Source organism: Hibiscus syriacus, unplaced genomic scaffold (assembly GCF_006381635.1).
Source record: "Hibiscus syriacus cultivar Baekdansim isolate YM2019G1 unplaced genomic scaffold, ASM638163v2 tig00111402_pilon, whole genome shotgun sequence".
NCBI lineage: Eukaryota > Viridiplantae > Streptophyta > Magnoliopsida > Malvales > Malvaceae > Hibiscus > Hibiscus syriacus.
In genome coordinates this window covers 7,278,242-7,299,300 of record NW_024063082.1, presented here as the reverse complement: position 1 = coordinate 7,299,300, position 21,059 = coordinate 7,278,242, and the positions used below count along the sequence as shown (strand labels likewise).

The 21,059-nt window shown below is 34.3% G+C and overlaps 1 pseudogene; it reads right to left on the bottom strand.

Annotated features, from left to right (window-relative positions):
* Positions 1-9,845: 9,845 nt before the first annotated feature.
* Positions 9,846-10,551, bottom strand: LOC120161970 (annotated as a pseudogene).
* Between the last annotated feature and the right edge of the window lie 10,508 nt (positions 10,552-21,059).

The following is a 21,059-nucleotide window of genomic DNA, read 5'->3' as shown; positions in this document are numbered from 1 at the left end:
ACATTAGTGTTTCGCAAGAAGATGATGTTACATTGTATGTTGTTGAACCTAGAAGTAGTGAAGTTGGGTCAGTAGCGGGTAGTAATCAACTAAGTTCTTCAACCCCAGTTTATGGTGCTCACAATGTACAATGTTGTTATCAACCTCAAAATTTAATGGTTCCACCACAATTTCATCACCAATAAAATTTTGTTTCACCACATTTCCAATATCAAACACAATCTCAAAACCCACAACCCTTTCCTATTCCAAATCTCAATCAACTTTCAACACCAAATTTCGGTTTTCTTATTGACCAGTTAGACGATTATGAGCCAACAGAAAAAATTGCGAGTACTAGTCAGTATTCGAAATTTGATCTTGGTCAATACCTTGACTTTGATCTTGCTCAATACTCGGATTTTGATGATGTGATGGAAGAAGAAACATACCCTGCATGTAATGATTTTGATATTGGTCAATACCTGAATTTTGATGATGAAACAACCGCTACCGAGGAAGATGTTGTTGATGATAATGATGAGGAAGTTACGACTGTGAATAAACATGTTGAACATCCATTTTGTAATTCATATAACCCTGAAGAAGAAAAAGAAGAAGAATAAGTCCCCGAAGAAAAGAAAAAGAAAAAAAATGCCACGGGAGTATAACTGGAATATGTCAGAATTACTTCAGATACCGGAAAAAGAGTTGGTAAAGATAGCAGTTGATTGTTACACAAAAGTTATTCGTATCAAGAAAGATGATTGTTTTGATACAAATAAAGACTTGAAGATAGCTTTGTATACGAAATGTGCGGAAGATGGCTATCAACTAAAAGTTAACAAATCAAGCAAAGATCGTTTCGAAACAAAGTATATGATTGACAAAAACTGTACGTGACGTATGATTGCAAAGAGGATAAAAGATTGCGAAATGTTTCAAGTTAGGACTTTTATTGATAAACATACATGTTCAAGAACCCAAGTTTTTCCTCACTATAGACAGACAAACAAAAAGGTGTTGGGTGGTTTTCTGGCTGAGTTAATGTTTTTGAATGGAAAGGTATATCGGGGACATGAAATTATAAATGACATGAATGCTCGGTTCAAGATTAGTATCTCATATTCTCAAGCTTGGAGAGCTAAATGTTATGCCATGAAATTGTTGAAAGGGTCGCCAGAAGCATCGTTTGCCTAACTACCAGCTTATTGTTACAATTTAAAGCTGAAAAATCCTGGGTCGGTAACTCATATCAAAACAGATAGATATGGACGCTTTGAGTTTCTGTTTATCACCATTGGTGCTACGGTTAGTAAATAATTATAATTTTGTTGACTCATTTTTATTAGTTGCATGCATTTCACATTTAAATGATTATATTTCTTGTGTATATGATTTTGTAGATTCGTTCGTTTATTACTTGCATGCACCCAGTTATTATAGTTGACGGAGCACATTTGAAAGGTCGATACCTTGGAGTAAACTTATTAGCAGTAGCCATAGATGCTAACAATGGGATACTGTCAATAGCTTACGGGGTTGGCAAATCTGAAACCTCTTATTCATGGACATGGTTTATGGGGCATCTTAGGGATTGCATAGGTCCTATTAGTAATCTGACAATCATATCCAATAGGGCAAACTCAATTGACAACGCTGTTAGAAGGTGTTTCCCAGATGCTTTTCATGGACTTTGTGGTGTTAATTTGTACAGAAATCTAAAATCAATGTCTGCTGGTATAAAAAATCACAAATGGATATACTGGAAGGCTGTAAAAGCTTATCGGGAAGTGGATTTTAATAAGCATATAAATTGTTTAAGACGTGTTTTGCCTCAATGTGCTCAAACACTAGAAGATGTCGGGTTTGAAAGATGGTCAAGAGTACATCAACTTGGAGCAAGATATGGTTTCATAACGTCTAATAGTGCAGAATCAATCAATGCTCTAAGTCGTCATTCCCGGAAATTACCCATTACTATGTTAATGGAGTTTTTTCGAGCCTCTATTCAACAGTGGTACTACAAGAAAAGAAACCATGCATGTATTATTTCTTTAAATTCGTAACTTATCATATATTTTACTAAGTATTATTTATTTAAATTTACAGGAACATTGGAACATTGTGTTACACCATAGACTGAAAAAAAGATAACGAAACGTGTTGTGAAGTCAACGTCATGGAGAGTTGAACCATGTTCAAACACTTCGTTTGAAGTATTGAATAATAACTTAAATGGGCTTGTCGATCTAAATGCAAAGACGTGTAGTTGTAAGAAATGGCAAACATCTGGTTATTCGTGTGACCATGTTATAAAAGTTGCTTTTCATCTAAACCAAGATGATTCAAGCGATACGATATGGATTGCTACACTACAGAAGTATATCGATAGACTTATGCCGAGATTGTCTACCTATGTCTACATCCTTCTGAGTGGGACATACCAGATGACTTACAAACAGTTTTGCCACCAGTCATGGACAACAGGCTACCTGGCCGACCAAAAAATCACGATCGTATACCGTCTAAGGGTGAAGAGAAGAGGATATCGACATGTAGTCGGTGCAAGGAAAGTGATCATACAAGGTTGACCTATGGATCACCAGTGCCATCACAATCATCTTTTCCTCTACAAAAAAATGGATCCTCATCAAAATTCAAAGCTCATATGGTGCCAAGCAAAAGGAAATTAAAATCGCAATCAAAATCAAAATCCCAATCACAACTGGCTTAACCTTTTGGGACTTATTAACTTAGGTGATTTTTAAATGCAAACGTTGTATTATGTGTATTTTATGTGTGAATGCATACATTTTCAGTTAGACATTCATTAGTAACTTGAGTTTGGACATTGCTATGATCTTTTCAGTTGTTATCATGTTGGGATTTTCTCTTGTGTTTGATTGCTTGGATAGTTGTTCTCTTACTTCTTCAAGTGTCCTTAGCTTGTATTTATAGTTTGGAATGTGTTTGATGTTGTATATAACTTGATGTTGTATGTTGCGATCAACGCGAAAGTCAAATTCGCAACGTGAAATCGCAAATCGAAAATCGCAACGTGAATTTGACTTTCGCGTTGCGAATTTGACTATCGCAATGCTTATTTCGCGTTGCGAATTTGTACATTCAACAGGTCTTTTTTGCCTTCAACATAATGCAGATTGAATTTAAAACAACAAATCAACTTTTACAAATCAATTAAACAAGCAAAAAATAATTCTTATTTCCTCATCAATTAAACAAATCAACTTTCAATGTAAAATTCAATTAAACAAGCAAAAAAAGTGTACCCCAGACTGTTGTTTATGCACAAATACATCAATTTCACGTAGCTCACGTCAGGAATAACCTGTAGAAACCAAACATTTGCTCAAACAATAATATTTACGCATCTAAAACCAACAAACATCAAATTATTGAATTCTCGATACTTAACCAAACATTTTCAAACCAACAAAGAGTATATATGTTAACAACACTTGCTCAAACTTACTAATTGTTTATGAAAACTTTCAGCACGCGGATGCAGGTAGGAAACGTCTCGCATATATCGCTCGAGCCATAAAATACCAAAACCATAAGCCTACTGTAGCTCTATCTCTATCTGTAGGAGGTAGAAAGTGTTTACTTCCTGTTGTCAAACGCTCCAAGCACATGCATACAAGAGGACCACAATCCCCTATGGCTCCCTCCGTTTGTTGTGGCGCGGTATCGTCTCTGATCATTGTAACTTTGAACTTTCTTGGCTTCTTGTTTCCAGAATTAGTCCAATAATCAATCGCATCCAAGTATTTCGCCAAATGAGCGCTCCATCCCTTACAAATAATATCTCTCAAATTAGACAATGATATGTAATTCAACATGCTGTCATATACCATTGTCTTCAGGGATGGGAGCTGAAGCTCGACGAGAAGCCAATGACGACGTTCCCAAATAGGGATAAACACTTGTAATCATAAATAATTGCGCACATCAAATAAAATTTATGAAAACCTTTAAAATATTCAAAAAATAAATACTAACCTTATCGACCTCCCACCACGCATGATAAAGTTTAGCTTTTCCATTACCCAACGTATATGAAGCATCTCTCGGATCCTTCAAGTGAGCTACGTTAAAAGACGTCGGCATAGTAGTCCATCGAGTATTTCTTATTTTCCTCAATTTCCTTATTATTAGAAGACGTGACACCCACGCATCAATATGTTATTTTATAAAAAAATACATATATTAGTGAATTTATTATTAATTTAAAAAAAATTAATAAAATGCAATATAAGAATAATATAAGACTTACATCCCCTTCGAGATAGATATTATCTTCAACCCTTAATAAAATACTCCACCAAGACCGATCAAAAAACAAATGCATAACATCGTCGAGTTGGCATAGGTCAGAATAACACCCCTTGCTCTGCTCATGTAGATAAAAATCAACTGCGGTCTTAGCCCAAAGGGTATTATCCGTAACTGTGTCCGGTAGTGTTTCCCTCTCCTACTGAGGAATGGTACTAACCGGTAAAACATACAAAAGCCAACTCGTATCCATCATATTGGGGATGGGAGGGGGTTTATCAATATGTCGACATATGATGCCATGTGAATCGGGCTCTTGAACGGCCGGCGGAACCTCTTGAACGATGACAGGGGCCTCTTGAACGGTGGGAGGGTCTCTTCGATGATGAGAGAGGCCTCTTGAACGATAGGAGGCGCCTCTTGAATGATGATAGGTGCATCGGGCTTCTTCTTACGGAGTCTTGGCACTAGTGGGGTGAACAGAGCCGTAATGGCACGTGCACGACGTCTGATGCGTGAACCCCGTCGTGTAAGAAAAACTCGACATAAAGCATCTACCTTATCGGGCCGTTGAAAATAAATTAATATATAAATCAGTAATTAAATAAATAAATAAATAATGTCGAAAAAAGGTTATTTGCTTTTTTAGTATATTATTAAACAAATTTACCTCATTGCGTAGAGTATGAACCTCATTCTGCAACGATGAAACAATCTCGCGTAGAGCGGCAACCTCATCATGTAAAGTACATACCTCACCCCGTAGCGCACCATTTCCATCGCGTAAAAAATCCACCTCACCACGTAAAGACCGAACCTCATCATGCCATGCACCATTATCTTCACGTAAAGTACCGACCTCATGACGCAAAGCACCGAACTCATCACGTAACTCCCGTAACTCATCCCGTGGAGGTGGAGAACATGGAGATAAATGTCGTGGCCTCTTTATCGGTTGCCTATCATGAGGTGATGGTGGAGAAGAGGCTCTATGATGTGATGGAATAGGTGATGGTGGAGGTGGAGAAGAGGCTCGATCAGGTGATGGCTCCGGGTGTCGAGCTGTAGAATCGGCCCGATCAGGTGATGGCTCTCGAAGTGGGGGGTGCTCATCATCCGTCCCATCAAAAAACTGCTTACTAGCTTGCCACCAATCAGTGGCAAGCTCAGCCTCTGTAATGGATAATTGGCCTCCTAACAATATAAAAGCTCAAACAAAGTTAAACTTGTACTAGTAATAACTTGTTTATATGTGGTATTATTTGTGTGTTAACTTACATCATTAATCGTCGTATATGGGAGTAACTCTTCCCAATCCAACATGTGGATCCTCTTCCAGGAAATAGCCCTAGGAATATCATTTGATGTTTTTATCGCATATGTCTGCATACTGGGGAAAGCCTCAAATATCCAAATCTACAAACAATATAATACACAAACATTAGTAATTGTTAAATAATTAATTATAATTTTGGAAACATTATATATAAATTCTTACCTTAAAGGCCCAAGTAAAGCCTGTCAAAGTGTATTTAGAACCATCGCCCCGCAAACTTTTTCGGTCCTGAAAGACAGACGACAACTTCTTCCAGGTAGCTTTCCATAGATATGAACCCCACGGATACATGTTCCATGCATTTAGGTCCTCTACCAATAATATTAGGTCCTCAGAGATAGGTTGTCTGCCCTATTTGCCTAAAAAGCCGACATGCAAAAGTAATAAATGGCATACTCAGACAATATCAAGGTCATCCATCCGAGTAAAACCATCTTTAACAAATAATCTCTTCAAGTCGTCGACGTGTAAACTCGGCTTCGACTTTGCCAGCTCAGGAAAAACCCGAGATAACCATGATGGGCGAGAGATATGACTAGTGTACCAGGTTACTTCATCGTGTCCGAAGCATAGACCAGTGATTAAGCAAAACTCCTCCCGCCCAAAACAAGTATACGCCGGTGCCGGAGGAAAATGAAACCGTATCTCTTCATCACCACGTTGTATCATCTCGGGTAGATCGTTAGTCATGGTCTGAAGAAACAAATGTGTCAACATAGCATCTCCACCCGTATGTTGTACTTTCAGCCATGGCCCGAAGCAAGTATCCTCAAACAAATTTCTTTGTAGGGGTGTAAGCGTCGACGCAATTTTAGTGGCTAGGCTTAATTTATTCCTTAAGGTCAATGCAGCCGAAAAAAATTTATACAAAAACAATAAACATACCAAGTTAGATATACCAAAAAATACAAATTATAAACTATAAATAGACATGATATTAAACTGTGAAAACAAAGACAAATATGTTTCAAACTAGCACGGTATTCACATGCTATCATTATTCCATCATAGTTCACAAAATGCATCAAATAACATTCCAGAAGTAAGCACTTATATAAACATTTAAAAGGACAACATATAGGTTTAGTGCATGTTCAAAGACAACATAAATAGTAGTAGTTTATTCTTGAAACTTAAATTAGCAACACTGTGAAGTTAGTATTTGTCTTTGTTTTGTCTTTTAGTGAAGAAATGCAATTCATTCAAGTTTCAATTTGCAGAAGAATAGTTTTTGAAACTTAAATTCGCAACACGAAAATGAAAATCGCAACACCAAAATCGCAACGAGAAAATCACAACGAGAAACTAAAATCGTGTTGCGATTTTCATTTTCGCGTTGCGATTTTCATTTTCGTGTTGCGAATTTAAGTTTCAAAAACTATTCTTCTGCAAATTGAAACTTGAATGAATTGCATTTCTTCAACAAAAAGAAAAAACAAAGACAAATACTAACTTCACAGGATTAAAGACTAAACAGTTTAGCAGTATTGGCAGCAACCGAATGAATTTACTAAGCAATCTCAGTGAAATGGTTAATCTTTATATATATTGAAATTACCAGTAAATTTATCATCAATATAAAAAAATCTAATAATAATACAAAAATTTCAAAATAAAAATAAGAGATTAAAAAACTAACTCTCTGTGGTTGATTTTCCATTTTTGACCGTGAATGGTTGTGAGGGTTGCTCTAAGAGATGGAGATAGATGGATTTTGTCAGAGATGGAGACGGATGTCACCGTAGAGAGTGAGAGATGGAGATAAGATTGAGTTGTGATTTAGGATTTTAGGTTATGATTTGCGATAATACTGTTTACATTTGTGTTGCGAAATTAATATTGTGTTTCGCGTTGCGAATTTGAAATTCAGTGTTGCGAATTTGACTTTTGTGTTGCGAATTTGACTTTTGTGTTGCGAATTTGACTATCGCGTTGCGAATTTGACTTATGTGTTGTGATTTACATATTCGCGTTGCGATATTGGAAATTGGGTTGCAAAATTGGAGTTCGCGTTGCGAATTTGTTGGTCATTTTGACAAATCCAAAAAAAATTAGTTAAAATCGTATATTATAAGGTATTTTCGGTCACTAGTGTTATTTTCTCAATAATAAATTGTTTCCATATGAATCCTTTTTAATTTTTTTTGTACGAGAATGTCATTCATTTTACACTGAATCTTGTCACAACCATAGATCCAAGTCAAATTAAGCCCCTCGTATAATCTCCATAATTCAGCTTGGAGAACAGTTGAGTGACCAATGTATTTATTGAAGCCTATCAGCTAAGCACCGTCAGAGCTTCGAAGAACGCCGCCAGCAGTACTGCGAGAGGATCGAGGATCTACTGCACCATCAGTGTTTAAAGTAATCTAACCGTTTGCACCAGGACACCATTGAACAGGTTTGGGACTCCGGGGGGAATGGGCTGACAAGTACGGAGGAGCGGCACAGCAATTTTCCCTAAAAACTCCAGCATGGAAAAGTTCCGCATGGAAAAGTTCCGCATGGAAAAGTTCCGCGCCATTAAAAATTGTTGAATTTCGTCGTTTCCAAACTTGCCATGTCAGAGCAGAGAAGACAGACTTCCAAGGGAGGTCCTTTCCTGAAAAGAGCTGCTGCGTGGTCCGTGGAAATATTCTTAAGGATCCAACGATCAAGGGGCATGTTGAAGAAGCCAGGTAGGAGTTGGTTGGGAAAAAGGAGCTCCTAGAGGCGCCGAGTTTCATTGTGGTCTCGGAGAATATGAAGTGAGGATTCAGCTGTTGCCACAAATGTCGCAAGTTGGGTCATTAGTGAGATTGCGTTTCCATCTATTCACGTTGTTGAGAAATCTATCATGAAGGCACAGCCAAAGGAAATATTTAATACGTTCAGGGATATGGTGTTTCCAAAGCAAGGTCCAGTTACTGCTCTTAGATAACCAAGTAGAACTACAGATTTGATTATAAGCAGACTTGACCGAAAAATTGCCATGCTTTCCAGGTTCCCAAATGCAACGACCCGAATCCGAGACTATGGCTGGTGGCTTAGGGTAAAGTATACAAATGGTCATTTGACTACAGTATGTTTTTTTTGTAAAAGCCGCCAACTATTCATATGTTTCAAACTCATCATTTTCCGTTTAAAAAATTAACTTCTGTCTGAGTTGGAAGTTAACATACTGACTGAAATATGATAAAACCATATTTTAATGATGTTTACTAACACATTTATTGCTTTTTAACATTAATTCAAGGACATAATGTTTCACGCATTGACTTGACAACATAATATAAATAAAGAATATATCCATACAATACAGTTTAAACGATTCTAGGATCAGATTTTATCATATTTCAATCAATATGTTTACGTCTAGCTCAAACGACCGCCAATAGTTTTTACGATAAAGAACGAGTTTGAAACATATGAATAGTCAGATGATTATTTTATAACTTTTAATAGTCGGTGACTCAACAAAATGATCCATTATAATTAGAATACCATTTTATAAATTTTAATAACCGAGAAACTCAACAAAATAATATATTTATAATTAGAAAAACATTCGCCTACTTTACTCAATAATTAATTATTGTAGAAAAAGTTGACATCGATTGCGTTAGGAATCGAATACCTCACTAACAATGTAAAAATATTAGCTCTATCAAACAATAAAATCGTACCTTCCTTTCTTCAATTTCCTTGTTTTTCTATACCAACAAAAATACAAACTTCAACATTTTCAATTCTGCAAATTCATTAACAACAATGGCCAATGTAAGTAATTATCTTTCCTTTCCGATCTTATGAAGAGCTAAACAAAGGTTCAATATTTGTATAGGTAGTTGAACTGAAAGTGGGTTTACATTGCGACGACTGTATCAAGAAAATCCTCAAGGCTATCAAGAAAATAGAGGGCAATCACTATTCCGTCTTCTTCTTTCTAAGCATGCCCGCTAGGATCATTATAAAGCTCAAGAATTTTCTCGGGAAAATTAAATTGTCTTTATGTATTGATTTTTGTTGTTAATGGCTCGCAGATATTGAAACTTACGAAGTAGATACTAAGTTGACGGGAAATGTCACCAACGATTAAGTCATCCGAGTTCTTCAAAAATTGGGGTCTGATTAATTAACGACTACTTGGATTATCAATTTTGGCTTTCTTTTGCTTCAATTTCTACCCTGGTATCTGGAATAAACAAATCATTTATACCCAGTACTTTTATTTCATATACATGTATAGCAATTTATTTGAATTTGGGTGAAGTTAATTTCGTTTATATATAGCGGAATTAAAATCTTACATCTAAAGGGGAGGTCTCTTTACATAAAATATTACAAACCGGAGGGGAAAAAAAGAAAAATCAGTTATGCTTAAAATTGACCGTTTCCGACCCGACCAGACCTCTCAACTCAGCACGAGTCGATTTACCTCGGTTGGTGAATGGTCCTCGGACTCACTTTCACACTCACTATCTTGGGTGATTTCTCCATAATCCTTGGCGGCTCAGTCACAACTCGGTCCTTCCGCCACTTCGATACTCCAACCGGTACTATTTTCTTTTGATTATCTCCCTCTTTTTCCTCCGCTACCAAAAAAGAAAAAAGAAGAAGAAGTGAGATCCGAGTTGTATTTAATTGACGCGAGGAATCGAGGTAAGTGGAAAGGGTCAGTTACGTCTGGGATCGAGGAAACCGTCTTCGTATTGTTCGAAGATGTCATCGAGGTCGTCGGGGAAGAGAAGATCGTCAACGTCGTCGTTTTGGGGGTCGTAGAAGCGTTCTTGGAGCCAGTAGTCGCGGAAAGAAGGAGAGGACTGGACAAGGGTCCACCATTGAACAGAGAAATCCTCGACCGTCCGTTATACCAATGGAACGAACAATGGAGCGTTGGGATTCAAAGTTGAAGATAATGATCGCTGCGAAAAAAGCTCCATTCCCCCCCCCCCCCACAAAAGTATTTTCAGTAAATCAGAGAGAAAGAAAGTGCTTTGCGAAGAGAGGGATAAGAACAACACTGATTACATTCACTTAATATATAACAGATAAGTTTCATACATGGATTACTGTATTATTACATTTATGACACTAGTTGTTTTAATATTCTACTTCTCTTTTATTTTTTTGGTCTAATTTATGTGAACGATTCGTCCCTGATTCTACTCTAATAGCCGCATGCTTAAAAAATTGATTCCACTGATCGTAACATTTTGCAGCCATTGCAATTTTATATATTAATATATTCTGTTAGTTTCATTTTTATTTTTTTAATGTAAAGGAAAGGCTAAAAACAAATATCAGTCTTAATCCGCAAATAATATGTATATTTTTATTAAAAATAAATTTTTTTTGTAAAATATTAAAAATTTAGCCAAAAAAGTAATACTAAAAATTGAATTTATCATTAAATCATTAATTTTTTAACGATTCTGATGGCGTCAACGATGAGGTTCACGAATCGACAATGGTTAATCGACGATGAAAGATGTAAAATTTGAGGGTTTTTGGTTTTTTTAATGTATAATATTAAGTTTTTTTAAATAAAATAATTTTTGAATTTTTATATGTGTGACACGTGTGATTGTGGTCGCTTTCAGGCATGAAAATATCCATGTGCTCATGCAGTCGCTGCATGTATGTATGCTGGTGTAAGCGCATACACTTATGTTGATGAATGATTTCACCTACATAGGATATTAAATGTCTACAACTATTCGCTCAGACATATCTCAAATGAATCATATTGGCCCAAAAAGGATCATGACGAATGGCTGCCAAATTCAATGTTTCGTAGAAGTTTAAAGGGTCGACCTGAGTCCAGTCGCATTCATACCAATATGGATTTTCATGCTAGAGAGAGAAGTCAACCAAAGATATGTGGATTATGTAGGGGTGAAGGTCATTCAAAAAACAAATGTCCTAATTTACCAAGATATAGGCCTCCTCATTAGTAATCATATATGTATTTATATGTTTTTTTTAATAATATTTAAGTTCATTTTTAATTGAATTATTTATATTTTATTTATATTTTATCTTATTATTATTTATAAATAGTCAAATTTATTAAATTTAAATCGAATTTATAAAATTTATGTACGAGCAAAATGGCCTAAATTATTCATGGGGTTTCCCCCCAAATAATGCATGAGAAAATTATTATTAATAATTATTTAATATGATTGATTAATTATTAATATTATTAATAATGATTTAATAATTATTATTAAAATAATGATTTGATATTTAATGATTTAATAATGATATGATTTAGTAATAATTACTAAAAATTATTTATTATAAATATTTAATGATTTGATTTGATATAATGATTTAGTAATGATCACTGATAATAAAATTATAAGATTTGATAATGATTTGATAAATTTTTTTATTAATGATTACTACTAATTTGATAATATTTTTAATTTTTTTAAATACCAAACAAATTTGTTAATTGATTTTTATAAATTTTAAGATTATATTCGATTCAATTTTTACTTCTTACTCAAATAAAAAAAATTTACTAAAGGTTTTAAAATTTAATCGAGTAAAAAACTCAATTTAGACTAAGTAGTACCGAAACCATGGAAACAGAACTTCAAAATGGTACCGATACTACTAATGATTTATTATTAATATTTCATGATTTGATATTTAATGATTTAGTAATGATTACTAATAATGATTTATAAATACATACCTTATGATACTCATCCTCTTCATTCATTGAGGGCATTTCAACTGTTGTTGTAAATATATTCCAACTGATGTTGTAAATATATTCAAACCACTATACTCTGTCATTCCACCAGTTTGCTCTTCCATCCCACTTGAAAATGATGACTGATAAATACTGGTATTTAACACCATAGATGTCATTTGGTCAAAGTCATACGTCGACTCAAACATGAGAGAGTAGATGGGTGACTGAGGCTGCACAAACTCTGGTATGTATGTCGGGACAGTAGAGTCATCAAATGTGTGATACAACGATCCCGCATCTCAACAACCTGAAGCGGAAATAACCTATGTGGATAATAGTGCACCACAACCGTTCGGTGATGCATGATAATAAATTCGACTATTTATAAATAGTAATAAGATAAAATAAAAATAAATTTTAAATAATTCAATTACAAATGAGCTTAAAATATTATTAAAAAACATAGAAATACATATATGATTACTAATGAGGAGGCTTATATCTTGGTAAATTAGGACATTTGTTTTTTGAATAACCTTCACCTAGGAATGACAACGGGTCGGGTTCGGGGCGGGTTTTGCTCGCCCCGTCCCCGAACCCAAAATGAATCCCCATCCCCGACCCCGACCCGATCCCCGACTGGTTTTTTATCGGGGCGCCCCGTCGGGATTTTTTTGCCCCGTCCCCGACCCGAAATATTATACCCGAACCCAAAAATATTTTATATATAATTAATATAAAAATATAAAATATTATATATATAATTAATATAAAATATATAAAATATTATATATATATATATATATATATAATCGGGGCGGGGAGGGGCGGGGCGGGGATACCTTGCCCCGAACCCGACCCGAACAAATCCCCGAAAAATATCCCCGAACCCTACCCGACCCGAACTTGACCGGGTTTCCCGTCGGGTTCGGGTCATATTGCCATCCCTACCTTCACCCCTACATAATCCGCTCTAGCATGGAAATCCATACTGGTATGAATACGATTGGACTCATATCGACCCTTTGAACTTCTACGAAGCATTGGATTTGACAGCCATTCGTCATGATCCTTTTTGGGCCAATATGATTCATTTGGGATCTGACTGAACGCATAGTTGTAGACATTTAATATCATATGTAGGTGAAAGCATTCATCAACATAAAGTGTATGCGCTTACACTAGCATACATACATGCAGCGACTGCATGAGCATATGTATATTTTCGTGCCTGAAAGCGACCACAATCACACGTGCCACACATATAAAATTTCAAAAATTATTTTATTTAAAAAAAATACTAATATTATACATTTTTAAAAAAACCAAAAACTCCCAAAATTTACATCTTTCATCGTCAATCAACCATTGTCGATTCGTGACCATCATCGTTGACACCATCAGAACCGTTAAAAAAATTAATAATTTAATGCTAAATTCAATTTTTAATATTACTTTTTTTTTGGCTAAATTTTTAATCTTTTACAAAAAAAAATTATTTTAATGAAAATATATATATTATTTGTGACTAAGACTGATCTTTGTTTTTAGCCTTTCCTACATTAAAAAAATAAAAATGAAACTAACAAAATATATTAATATATAAAATTACAATGGCTGCAAAATGTCATGATCAATGGAATCGATTTTTTAAGCATGCGACAATTGGAGCAGAATGAGGGACAAGGTTGCACGACATATATGACGACCTACAATATCATTTAGACCACTTGTGACCTACAAGATGACTGTAGCAATCGTCCTATTTCAGCAATTAATTATTCGAGAGCAATATTTGATGAATTTTTTATTTTCAATGCATTTTTCCGTGAGTTTTGCCCAACGATTCCTATACTTGATGAATTGTGAGATTTAGTCAATATACTTAAAAAATAAAAATAAAAAATCTTTTACTTTTTTTAATTGGAAAAATCCCAATCAAATCATTGACAAGTATTTTTCATATATTTTTTCAGTAAATTCATTCAATATACTAATTTCAAAAATAAATCATTATTATGATAAACATACTTTAAAGTAAGCAATTCTGTAAGAAAATATTGTCTGTATCAATTATCAAATTTTAAATTTTAAATTTTAAATGAAGAGGTAAAAGAAATATAATTTAAAAATTTAAAAATAAAGATTAAATTTTGTAGAGATTAAAAGTTTTACAAAAAATTATAAAGTTGAAACCTAAATAATTTGTGCAATTTGATGTACTTTTTCTAAAAGCAAAAGGCAAAATGTAAAAGAAGTTGAAGTATGTGGCAAGGGCAATAATGGAGTTATACAAGATCGCAACATCTCTAAGAAAACAATGAAAAGGGGAATGTTGATTGTTGGGTGAGACGAAAGTTTGAAGCAAAAAAGAAGGCTTTTGCTTTAGAAAAGAAAGCAGCAGCTAAGGTAGGTTGAAACTTGCGTTATATGTGAGCTTTGTTTTCTTTTTGCTTTTCCTTTGGCTTTTGGCAACAACACAAAAAGCGAGGTAAACGTTGATTCAGGGAATCGAGAGTAAAAGTCAAAATTTACCACACTACTATCCATTTTTTTTAAAATATTTTAGTAATCGATTTTTTATTTTATATTAAAATATTATCTAATTAGATGAATTTAATTAATTAATTATTAACGTTTTTCGTTGATGTGATACATTTTATGTGTCTAAAATGATAATAAGATATATATGTAATATGTCTAAAGAGATGATGTGACATATCATAAATTTTAATATTGAGACAAATTATGAAATAACTTTCTTAATATAAATTTGACGAAAATTATAAAAAAAAATATTATGCAGTGCGAGGATACTAAAATTATTAGAAGTTTTCGTATTGGTCTAGTGTTAATCACGTTGTTAATAAATAAATAAATTGTAAAAAATCTATTTCCAAGTATTGGATATTGAAAATTCTTACCATAGCACAAATCAAGTTAACTTAATAATTAAGAAATTGTTGTGATTAAGACTTATAAGGTACATATTCACCTATCCTTATAAAGAACGACATACATGCATGAGGTTGAAACCCGGGTTTTGGGTGGTGCTTTTGAGATAAACTTGATGGATTCACTAAATTGTTAGAATTAATTATTAAATATTTTTCATGAATTCATATCTCTAGTTTTGGGTGGTCTTTATTAGATGGACTTGATAAATTTACCAACATGAAATGATAAGTTCTTTCTTGCTCTTAATGAGTCCATAGCCCATAGTTTTTGTGGTATTTTTGAGATGAACTTGTGAATTCATTGAATTGATATGGCGAACTACTAAGTATTTTGAATGAGTTTGTATCTTTAGTTTTAGGCGATTGTTGTAAGATGAACTAAAAGAATTCACTTAATATTTAAAATCAGGAGGCTGACCTTATAAATGGTCTTATTGATTTTATAGCTCTGATTTGAGCGATATTTATTGGGATAGACTTAATGAAATTATCTACATAAGCGTGAAGAACTAGTCAGCTTCCATGAAAGATTGTGAGTTGTCTTTATAGAGCATTTACCAATATCTCAATGTACATTTATTAAATTGTCGATTTATCACATAACTACGATTGAATATGATATTAGTAGTATGTCACAAATTTACTAATATTTTTAACAAGTTCAAAATTTCGTCACTTGTTGAAAGAAAAATTATTCCTTTTACTAATTTCATTGATATTATTTCTCCGTCTTCTAAATTTTTTATTTCTTGTGCATTAGTCGAGAATTGTTAGATAATATAAATAAAATAAATAATTTATTTAATGATTGAGAAATTGGATAATGATTTCAACCATCTATTTTTTTTTTACTTTTTGCCCTTTATTTATTTTTTGGTAAAATGAAGTCTATTCCACACTAATTTATATTGAATTCATATGTTTCTCTGTTTATTTAGTTTTCTTTTTAGATTTTTTCGGTCGTTCTTTTCAAAAGAATAATAATATTCGAGTTTTACATTTTTTTTTATTTTAAGTGTACAAAGTCTGAAAAACTGTACTAACTTTAAGACATTTACTTTCAGAATTACATTGATTTAAATAAAATTATTTTTAAGTTAATGATTTACACAAATAAAATAAGGGTAATGTATACAAATTGTCCTCAAATTTTTATGGAGCTTGTATTTTGGTCACCCAACTTTTAAAACTTGCAATACAATCACTGAATTTTTAGTTCGTTTTCTCCGTTAATTTTATCTGACATGGCACGTTAACTCCGTTAAACAACCCCTAGTCTTCTTACTTTTTCTAACTTCTTTCTTCTTCTTTCTTTTTTCTCCGTTAAGCGTTGGGAGTCAAACATTACCATTGTCAATGTAGATAGATGACAATGAATTGAAAGAGTATACAAATTGTTGTTGAAAATGAAGACTAAAGCAATGTATGTTAACCTTTTCTACTTTAATTTTTATCGTACAAAATACTTTTTCTAACTCTAATTCTAGAACTAGAACAACCCTTCCAAGACACACCAAAGGAGGAATCTTTTTAACACTTCTCTCTTTCTCAACCTTTCCTTCTCTACTCCATGACTTCAAACTCTGTTAAAATGGTTTTCTTTTAACTTGACCATATTATATGATCGAGGTTTTCTTTCACCCTTGTTGTTATAGTATCTTCTTTGATTGGTATAATGAGATTCTGAAAATTGGGATTTTGTTTAAGGAAGCAGGATACTGGTGTATGTTTCAAGATCAGTTTTATTTTCTTGTTTATTTCTATATTGATGATGATAGAGTTATCTATAGAAAGAAGAGGAAACGTTGTGTGTACATGTTTCTTTCACGTTATATTGACAGAGAAAAAGAACTCGAGTTGTAAGTGCAGTAAGATTACCTCCTCTCCACTTTTATCCGGAGTATTGCCACCGCTCTACTTTTTCACCTTCATTGTTTTTTTTTTCCCTCATGAGAATCCACTTTGCCACCACATATGGAAGAAAGAAGAAGAAAAAGAAAAAGAAGAAGAAAGAAGAAGAAGAAGAGGAATGAAGGAAGAAGAAGGAGAGGAATGAAGGAAGAAGAGGATGAAGAAGAAGAAATAAGAAGACTGGAGGTTTAACGGAGTTAATGTGCTACGTCAAATAAAACTAACGGCGTGTAATGTCACAGACCTTATTGAATACGAACTAAAAGTTTAATGTATTGCAAGTTTTAAAAGTTGGGTGACCAAAATGCAAGTGTACTAAAAATTTTGGTAGTATTTATATATTTTACCCATAAAATAATTTTAATAGTTATTTATTTTTTTATTATTATGTACTAGTCGATAATAATATTTTTGTTTTACAATGGGTAGTTTTGTCACACGACAATTTAATTTAGAGAAAATCGCCTCAGTGACCAAAAATGCCTTATAATATACGATTTTAACCAACTTTTTTTGGATTTGCCAAAATGACCAACAAAATCGCAACGCGAAATAAAAATCGCAACGCGATCCCCAGAATCGCAAATCAGTTTCCAAAATCGCAACGCGATTCTTGAAAATCGCAATGCGATAGTACAAATTCGCATTGCGATTTTAAAGAATCGCAACGCGAATATGAAAATCGCAACGCGAACACATAAATCGCAACGCGTATCCGTAAACCGCAACGTGTATCCGTAAATAGCAACGCGTATCCGTAAATCGCAATGCGTATCCGTATATCGCAACGCGTATCCGTAAATCGCAACGATAATCCGTAAATCGCAACGAGAATCTGTAAATCGCAACGATAATCCGTAAATCGCAACGAGAATCTGTAAATCACAACACTGAAATTTTGGGTATATAACTACGCAACAGCAGCAAATCATAAACTAAATCCCTAAATCGCAACTCATTCCATCTCCATCTATCACTCTCTCCGGCGACATCCGTTCCTATATCCAACGACATCCTTCCCAATCCGGCAACAGGTTTTAGTTTCGCAGCTCGTCTGTTTAGTAAATTAATTTACAACCATGAAATCATCTAATGTTGATCATGTTTGGATAGATTTGTGTTTTTGAGGGTCATGGGATAATGTTCATGGTGTTTTACAATATATGCCTTTACCCATGAATCTTCAACTAAAATTGTCTTTACAAAAGTTAACTTATGAAACTCTAATGCTACGTGTTTCAAAGAAATTGAATTTAGAGCCCCTAAGTGGATTTAGGCTATCTTATCAGAGAAATTGTAAAGTTTATTTGTTAACCGACAATGAAGATGTTGAACGATTCATTGCTTACATTAGTGTTTCACAAGATGATGTTACATTGTATGTTGTTGAACCTAGAAGTAGTATTGTTGGGTCAGTAGCGGGTAGTAATCAACTAAGTTTTTCTCAAAACCCACAACCTTTCTCTAATCCAAATCCCAATCAACTTTCAGCACCAAATTCCGGTTTTCGTATTGACCAGTTAGACGATGATGAGCCAACAGAAAAAATTGTGAGTACTAGTCAGTATTCGAAATTTGGTCTTGGTCAATATCCGGACTTTGATATTGGTCAATACACGGATTTTGATGATGTTTCAGAAGAAGAAACAGACCCTGCGTGTAATGATTTTGATATTGGTCAATACCCGAATTTTGATGATGAAACAGCCGTTGTCGAAGAATGTATTGTTGATGATAATGAGGAGGAAGTTACGACTGTGAATGAACATGTTGAACATCCATTCTGTAATTCATATAATCCTGAAGAAGAAAAGAAGAAGAAAAAGTCCCCGAAAAAAGAAAATGCCACGGGCGTATAACTGGAATATGCCAGAATTACTTCAGATACCGGAAGAAGAGTTGGTAAAGAAAGCAGTTGATTGTTACACAAAAGTTATTCGTATCAAGAAAGATGATTGTTTTGATACAAAGGAAGACTTGAAGATAGCTTTGTATACGAAATGTGTGGAAGATGGCTATCAACTAAAAGTTAACAAATCAAGCAAAGATCGTTTCGAAACAAGGTGTATGATTGACAAAAACTGTACGTGGCGTATGATTGCAAAGAGAATAAAAGATTGCGAAATGTTTCAAGTTAGGACTTTTATTGATAAACATACATGTTCAAGAACCCAAGTTTTTCCTCACCATAGACAGGCAAACAAAAAGGTGTTGGGTGGTTTTCTGGCTGAGTTAATGTTTTTGAATGGCAGGGTATATCGGGGACATGAAATTATGACTGACATGAATGCTCGGTTCAAGATTAGTATATCATATTCTCAAGCTTGGAGAGCCAAATGTTATGCCTTGGAATTGTTGAGGGGGTCGCCAGAAGCATCGTTTGCCCAACTGCCGGCTTATTGTCACAATTTAAAGCTGAAAAATCCTGGGTCGGTAACTCATATCAAAACAGATAGAGATGGACACTTTGAGTTGTTGTTTATCGCCATTGGTGCTACGGTTAGTAAATCAATATAATTTTGTTGACTCATTTTTGTTAGTTACATGCATTTCACATTTAAATGATTATATTTCTTGTGTATATTATTTTGTAGATTCGTTCGTTTATTACTTGCATGCGCCCAGTTATTATAGTTGACGGAGCACATTTTAAAGGTCGATACCTTGGAGTAAACTTATTAGCAGTAGCCATGGATGCTAACAATGGGATATTGCCAATAGCTTACGGGGTTGGCAAATCTGAAACCTCTGATTCATGGACATGGTTTATGGGGCATCTTAGGGATTGCATAGGTCCTATTAGCAATCTGACAATCATATCCGATAGGGCAAACTCAATTGACAACGCTGTTAGAAGGTGTTTTCCATATGCTTTTCATGGACTTTGTGCTGTTCATTTGTATAGAAATCTAAAATCAAGGTCTGCTGGTATAAAAAAGCACAAATGGACATACTGGAAGGCTGTAAAAGCTTATCGGGAAGTGGATTTCAATAAGCATATAAATTGTTTAAGACGTGTTTTGCCTCAGTGTGCTCAAACACTAGAAGATGTCGGGTTTGAAAGATGGTCAAGAGTACATCAACTTGGAGCAAGATATGGTTTCATGACGTCTAATAGTGCAGAATCAATCAACGCTCTAAGTCGTCATTCCCGGAAATTACCCATTACTATGTTAATGGAGTTTTTTCGAGCCTCTATTCAACAGTGGTACTACAAGAAAAGAAACCATGCAGGTATTATTTCTTTGAATTCGTAACTTATCATATTTATATATTTTACTAAGTATTGTTTATTTAAATTTACAGGAACATTGGAACATCGTGTTACACCATGGACTGAAAAAAAGATAACGAAACGTGTTGTGAAGTCAACGTCATGGAGAGTTGAACCATGTTCAAACACTTTGTTTCAAGTACTGGATAATAACTTAAATGGGCTAGTCGATCTAAATGCAAAGACGTGTAGTTGTATGAAATGGCAAACATCTGGTTATCCGTGTGGCCATGTTATAAAAGTTGCTCTTCATTTAAACCAAGATGATTCAAGCGCATACGCTATGGATTGCTACACTACAGAAGTTTATCGACAGACTTATGCCGAGATTGTCTACCCTATTCCACATCCTTCTGAGTGGGACATACCAGATGACTTATAAACAGTTTTGCCACCAGCCATGGACAGAAGGCTACCTGGCCGACCAAAAAGTCACGATCGTATACCGTCTAAGGGTGAAGAGAAGAAGAGATCGACATGTAGTCGGTGCAAGGAAAGTGGTCATACAAGGTTGACATGTGGATCATCAGTGCCATCAAAATCATATTTTCCTCTACCAAAATATGGATCCTCATCAAAATCCAAAGCTCATATGGTGTCAAGAAAAAGGCA